Genomic DNA, 7,458 nt, shown 5'->3' with positions numbered 1-7,458 from the left:
CCAGCTCTACTGCTGCAAGGAATTAGTCATTTATTTAGTTCTGACATTTCCTCTCCTGTCATTAAATTCAGTCTTCTGTATAATACAGAGAAAAGAAAACAATTCCCCCATAGCTACTCAAACTTTATGTATAACAATTCTCTGAACAAGATGATGATTGTGTGGGCTGAAATCTCACAGAACTGCAGTGGGACTCAGGATTGTTTCCAGATAACTTTAAAAATCCCATTAAAATGCATCCATATCCATTATTCGTGTCTCCTGACATGTGACAACTCATTGCACCACAAATCAATGAATTTTCATTGCCACAAATGCATTTCCCAGCACATCCTTGCTCACAGGGCCTGATCCCCTCTCCCTCCTGCTGGCTCTGATTGCTGCCACACTCAGGAGCTGTAAACAACTCTGGTACACAACAGGCAGGCTGGTGCAGTTCTGGGCTTTGGTGATTCAGTAGAACACTGTGCAGAATTCCCAGCTCCTGCTGGCACTGGGAAGGGTGCTGGCATTCCCAGCCTGGGGAGTCAGGCAGCTCCTGGACAAGTGAAGCCAAGGACAAGGAGCAGGAATCCAGGGGCTCTCCTTTATTGCTGTTTCACAGAACTATTTGCAGGAAATGTTCCCTGCTCAGTTTACCTCCCTGCATGGAGGGAGGGCAGGACTGCTGGGGCTGAGAGCTCCCAGCCCAGGGATGTGCTCTGGACCCTGACATCCATCACTGACTGCACAAACCCCAGCTCCTGAGGGCCCTCATCTGCCACAGACAGCAGTGAAACTCAGCTCCTGCTATCAATTACAGAAATAAAACCCCATCCCAAGATTAAACACACTGCAATGCAATAAAGCAAATGCTGAGGAAATAAACTCTGCTGTCTGAACACAGTGTAAGGAGCTGAGGATGACAACAAAGTTGTTGATGATCTAACAGAACCAGGGCAGGACCATGTGCACCTTTAGCACAATGATCAGCTGAAGATGCAGGAATGCCAAACAAAGTCAGGCTGCAGCACAGCTCCAGCAGAGCTGCTGCCTTCAGGCTGGACCTGGCACAAAGCAACCCTGGCACAGTGGGAACAATCATCATGGGAAGTCAGGTGATAGAGACTTTTCCATCCCTATCCAACAGCTCACACATTCAAATACATATGACTAAGAAAATATTTTCCATCATGTTTTCCACCTCTTCAGTTTCTGTCATTTCCAGGTACAGGTCCTCTTGCTTTTGTTTTATAGAGAAGGAAGAGATCTGCAGCTCCTGCTCATTTTCTTGGCATATCCCCTCCATGTTCAGAGCAGGGCTGTGGGAGAGAAGCTTTTGGGTCATCCTTTGCTTTCAAATGCAGATCCACTCACGTTTATCCCACTGAACTTTAATTTGAAGTGTAATCTTCTGCATATGCCACTCTGATTCTCTGTTCCAGTTTCCTGAAAGCAAAAGGATTTGACAAGGGGCCAAAAGAGGCAGAAATGTCTGAGAGAGCTCCAGCTGCACCTCGAGAGCTCCTGCTTGGCTTTAGGAAGCTCCTGGTCTCCATGGTTACAGAGGAGTTGAAAAATAATCATCAAATGTTACCTTAAATGCTCCCACCCAGCATGAAAAAATAACTCTGCTCAGGATGCCCTGCACTGACAGCCCAGTGGAGTGTGACCCCACATCCTGCACATCCTGCCCCTCCTGCCCCCAGGGCTGCACGAGGTGCTGCTGGACACTGCTCTGTCCCTGCTGGACATTGCTTAACCCCTGCTGGACACTGCTCTGTCCCTGCTGGACATTGCTTAACCCCTGCTGGACACTACCCTGTCCCTGCTGGACACTGCTTTACTCCTGCTGGACACTGCCTTACCCCTGCTGGACACTGCCCTGTCCCTGCTGGACACTGCTTTACCCCTGCTGGACATTGCTTAACCCCTGCTGGACACTGCCCTGTTCCTGCTGGACACTGCTTTACCCCTGCTGGACACTACCCTGTCCCTGCTGGACACTGCTTTACTCCTGCTGGACACTGCCTTACCCCTGCTGGACACTGCCCTGTCCCTGCTGGACACTGCTTACCCCTGCTGGACACTGCCTTGTCCCTGCTGGACATTGCTTAACCCCTGCTGGACACTGCCTTACCCCTGCTCGACACTGCTTTACTCCTGCTGGACACTGCCCTGCCCCTGCTGGACACTGCTTTAACCCTGCTGGACACTGCCCTGTCCCTGCTGGACACTGCCCTGTCCCTGCTGGACACTGCTTTAACCCTGCTGGACACTGCTCTGCCGCTGCTGGACACTGCTTTAACCCTGCTGGACACTGCTCTGCCCCTGCTGGACACTTCTTTAACCCTGCTGGACACTGCCTTACCCCTGCTGGACACTGCTCTGCCCCTGCTGGACCCTGCCCTGTCCCTGCTGGACACTGCCCTGTCCCTGCTGGACACTGCCTTACCCCTGCTGGACACTGCCCTGTCCCTGCTGGACATTGCTTTACCCCTGCAGGACACTGCCCTGTCCCTGCTGGACACTGCCCTGCCCCTGCTGGACACTGCCCTGCCCCTGCTAGACACTGCCCTGCCCCTGCTGGACATTGCTTTACCCCTGCTGGACACTGCTTTATCCCTGCTGGACACTGGTCTGCTCCTGCTGGACACTGCTTTACCCCTGCTGGACACTGCCCTGTCCCTGCTGGACACTGCTTTACCCCTGCTGGACACTGCCCTGTCCCTGCTGGATACTGCTGTACCCCTGCTGGACACTGCTCTGTCCCTGCTGGACACTGCATTACCCCTGCTGGACACTGCCCTGCCCCTGCTGGACACTGCTCTGCCCCTGCTGGACATTGCCTTACCCCTGCTGGACACTGCCTTACCCCTGCTGGACACTCATCTCTACTGCCCAGACCAGGGGTGAGGCTGAGCAAGAGATCAGTGTCCCCAGCGTGGAGGGGCACTGGCTTCACATGTGCCACCAAGGAGAATCCACTCATCTCTGGCTCCTGGAGATGCTAACTGCTTCTGCAGGTGATTTTTGTTTGCCTGCTATCCCTGCTGATCAACACGTGCAGAGAGTCTTGACAACATAATAAATTCACCAGTGAGAAGTGACATTCAGCAGTGAAAAGTGACATATGCCAGGAATGCCACATGGAGAGGCCACGAGGGCAGCCCAGTTTAAAAAAAATTTTGCCTGTAGCATGGTGTGGAATAGCCAAAAAAAAAAAAAAACCTATGCAGGAAAAATGGAGGAGAAAAAATTCCAGACAAATTCCAACCCCAGCAAATGTATGACTTCATTAACATGACTTCATTCTTACAAAGCTGACACCCCTGAGTATCTCCAAATAGCTTTATTAAACACACTGAGGTTTCAGCTGTCCCCTGGAGACCAAAGGATCCATTTCAGGCTGAGGAGCTGTGTGTTATTCAGACACTGACAGCAATAACACACAGCACAAGGCAGCAGGGTGACACCTCAGCTGTGACAGATCTGTTGTGCAGACACTCAGGGTCCCTGGCAGCCCTGGCAGCAGAGATGGGACAGGGACAGAACCCAGGTGTGCTCAGAGCTGGGCCCACCCTCAGTGTGTGAGTGATTAATGAATTAAAGTTTAATGAGTGTCTGTCTGGCAGTTATTTAGTTCTTGTGCCCAGCTTCAGGCAGGTGTTTGTGTGGCTCAGGGGACAAGTCAGACCCAAGGGGTTTCTGTTAAATCTTTCCCCACTGCTGCTGCCATCCCTGTTCCATTCCTGCTGCCATCCCTGTTCCATTCCTGCTGCCATCCCTGTTCCATTCCTGCTGCCATCCCTGTTCCATTCCTGCTGCCATCCCTGTTCCATTCCTGCTGCCATCCCTGTCCATTCCTGCTGCCATCCCTGTTCCATTCCTGCTGCCTCTGGCCCAGAATCCAGCAGAGGCTGCAGTTCTGAATGGATATACGACCTGGAGATTCCCAGCTTTTGCCAAACAAAGCTTTGTGTGTAACTGGGCAGCTCAGGATCAGCTCAGCTTTGGTCAGGTCTGTGTCAGATGGGCAGCCCTGGGCTCCCTCAGGCCCTGAGATTCCCCATCCTGTTCTGGATGGGTCTTGGCAAGGTCTCTGGCAATTCTGATTCTTTCTTCTTCTTTATTTCTTTAAGCTTAAGGAAAGGCTGCTGCCAATGCCTTCAGCAAAGCCCTGTCAGCCAGTCTGCCTTGCTGGGAAATATTAGCAAACAAGCACTGATGGTAACACAGCCAAGTTTAACAAGATCTCCACTTATTATCCTGTCAATTCTGGTGGGAGAATATGGCACTGCTGTCAGATCCATCTGCTCAGTGCACAGCCCTGCATGGAAATCACCTCGTCTCACACATGGGCAGAGACTGGGGACAAAGCTGAAGGTAAGAGTGAGAGATGAATTAATAAATAATGAGAACTCAATTAAGATAATTGACCACCTGAGAGCAGCCAGGGTTTGTTCTGGTGTGGAGGGGGTGAAAATTCAGTCTCTCTGGCTCCACACAAACAGGATTTGGTGCAGCCTGCACAGATGAAATGTTATCCACAGCTTGGATCATCAGAGTGATAGGGACAGGAGGCACAAGGCATGGCAGGGAAAGCCATGGAAGGAAAGCCTCTAAGAAGGTAACTACTCAAACTTTTTTTAATTAACAAATTAACCTGATCACTTGTCACAAAAATCACTGCTGGAGTAACTTTCTTGGAAGAAGTGGAAATGGAATGCAAAAACTAACAAATGCTAGAGAAGCTTCAAGGGACAAATATCTACCCCTAATAACATTCCATTATTGTCTGTCCTGTTCCATCTAAGAGACTGAAGGAAAGTTGTGGGCAGGAGAACAGCTGGTAGAAAACTGGATACCATATTCCAATTCTCACCAATCAATCAATAATGGTTTGACTAACTCTAAAAGCATTTCAGTAAAAAATGGACAGAAATGCATTCAGCAGCTGCAGCCTCTGGGCTGTTGAGCCTGGGAAGGCTTTGGTGGATCAGCACCACAGGGCTGCCATCACAGCCCACAATTCCTTCACTTGGTAACAAATGAAAATAGTTTAATTGCCATCTTGCTCACCCAGCATCACCTCTGGCAATCAGATATGAAATAGTACAAAAACCTGACACATGCTTTAAACCAAACCTGCACCTCAGGTGCCTTTGGAACAGCTTTAGATGGGCCAAGTGTGGACAAGCAGACAAGAAACAGATCCCAGCACACACCTGGGAAAACCATCCACTGCATTCACCCTGCCTAAAGCACCCACACTAGGTGTGCTCCCTCATCCTGCTGAACTCTGCACTGCAAGAGGATCCTCTTGGATGCAGCTGAATATTCAAATATTCATGTTACTGAAAAAATGTTACCAGCCCTGGAAAGAAGAAAGTCAAATTAACATGACTTGCAGCACTCTGCAACTCTCCATATTCTGTTCTCTGAGCAGTGTTCATTTGCAGAACTCCACTGAATTTAAAAGTATCACTTTAGACAAACACATCTTTAACTGAAATAAGATTTTGACTATAAATGTTTAAGATGTGAAACACTAAATTAAAGAACCCACTTCAAAGAGCTTGTAACTTAAATGAGTGCTTGAAAACTCAGCACAAATTAATCATCTGCTTCCAGACATCTGTTTCCCTTAAGAATGTGCTTCCTTAAGTCTATTAGTCCTTGAAATGGGATCTCACAAATACTGTCTGACTGCTCTGGTGGACTGCAGTCTGTACTAAAGTACTCTGTACTTTATTTCCCCATCCCAGCAATGCCTCAGAACAGGGGGGTGCAGTGGAGCAGCAGCTCCAGGGATCACTGCCCCAGCCAGCCCCAGGTTTTGGGCTGTCAGCCACCACAGTTCCCAGGCCTGGTGTCACTCTGTACCCTGCACTCCCTGTGCTGGGGTTACACCAGAGAATTGGAAAAGACCTCACTGGTTTGAATATACAGGAACTATTTCTGTGTCATTATGAAGTCTGACAAGGCAGTTCATATTTCTTTCAAATGCACCCACCAGGAGGAATGGGATTGATCTGTATTTACAAGTGCCCAGCCAAGCAACCAGTGAAATTCAGGCTGTTCAGAAACTCCTTTTCCTTTTTCAGCATCCCCTTCCTGTGTTTTCACTGCACTCACTCACACAGGGAACCACAGCAGCAAACCCAGGTGGCTCCACCTGCAGAGAGCTCAGGCTGGAGCTGGGCCCTCCAAACCCTGCTGGGACTGCAGCAGTGACAGGGCAAGGACAAGGCTGTGCTGCAGGGCCCATAAAAACCCCAACAGCTCCCAAAGCAAGGACTAACAAAGCCCTGCATCCCTCATCCCTGCCCTCACACAAACACTGCCCTGCCCAGCTGCCAGGCCAGGCAAGGCCAGGTAACCCAGACTGCAAACTCTCCTGTCTTGGCCCATAGCTCAACTAAAGTCACATAAAAAGAAGATATTTCCACTTCCATGGCTTTCTACACACACACAATTCCACCTCAGCTAGGCCAGCCAGGCACTGTTTATTTTAATTTCTTTCTGTCTCAACCAACACAAGACTTTAAAAGATAATCTCTGGTAGAAATTCAATTTATTTCTCCTCCTGCATGCCTAAGCAGATCTGTAATCAGTGTAAACACTGTGCCACTGTCTCCTGTGTGACTGAGGGTCCTGCACATGATTTTCCCTGCTGCAAAAAGGAACAGCATTAAAATCTTATCAAAACAAATCCAAATGAGCATCAGTCCAAGAACAAAATTGACCCAACATGCTCCTGGGTGAGAATGTGGCTGTTCTTTCACAAAATGTTTTATTCTTACATACCTTAATCTTACCTAAGACGTGACTGGGAAACTCAGGATGAAATCCCTCCTACCAAAGTGTCAGAAGAGGAGATCCTGTGCCAGGAGAGAGGGATGTGGAATGGCTCCTTAGCACCTGGAACATTCTGTACAGCTCTTTAAAGCAGGGGCAGTTGACATTCCAGCAAACAATCACAGAAATGGAACTGGAGACTTTGGCTTTGAATTAGAAAATACACAATTTCTCAAAAGTAATATTCCAAACCCATCTGTTCTCTGCAGATTCTTGAGCAGTTTAATTTATGCCCTCTTTCATGAATTAGCAAAGCAATTTAAGCCTGCTCACCCAGAATGTGAGCCACTAGCCTTTTCTAGGCTAAAGTGATTGTTTATTCTGCCTTGGTGCAGATTCTGCACCAAAAAAAAGTCCTCACTAGATGGATTTTCAACAAGCTGCAGCCTTGTTCAGACAGTTAAATTAATTTGGAAGTGCTGAATGAATTGAATGGCCTTCTAGATGTCTGAACTGCAGATTGCTCTGTCCCACCCCTATGTCTGAAACCCCTGGCTCTGTACCATGCTGCTTGGGATCCACACACCACATGTTCCCAGAGTTTAAAGGCTGAGCCCTGGAAGTGCTGAATTCCTGAACTCAGTGCCCCTTCAGCTCATGATCCAGGGCACACAGCTG

The sequence above is a fragment of the Catharus ustulatus genome, chromosome 10 (genome assembly GCF_009819885.2).
Source record: "Catharus ustulatus isolate bCatUst1 chromosome 10, bCatUst1.pri.v2, whole genome shotgun sequence".
NCBI classification, from domain to species: domain Eukaryota; kingdom Metazoa; phylum Chordata; class Aves; order Passeriformes; family Turdidae; genus Catharus; species Catharus ustulatus.
Note: the sequence above shows the minus strand (reverse complement) of the source record.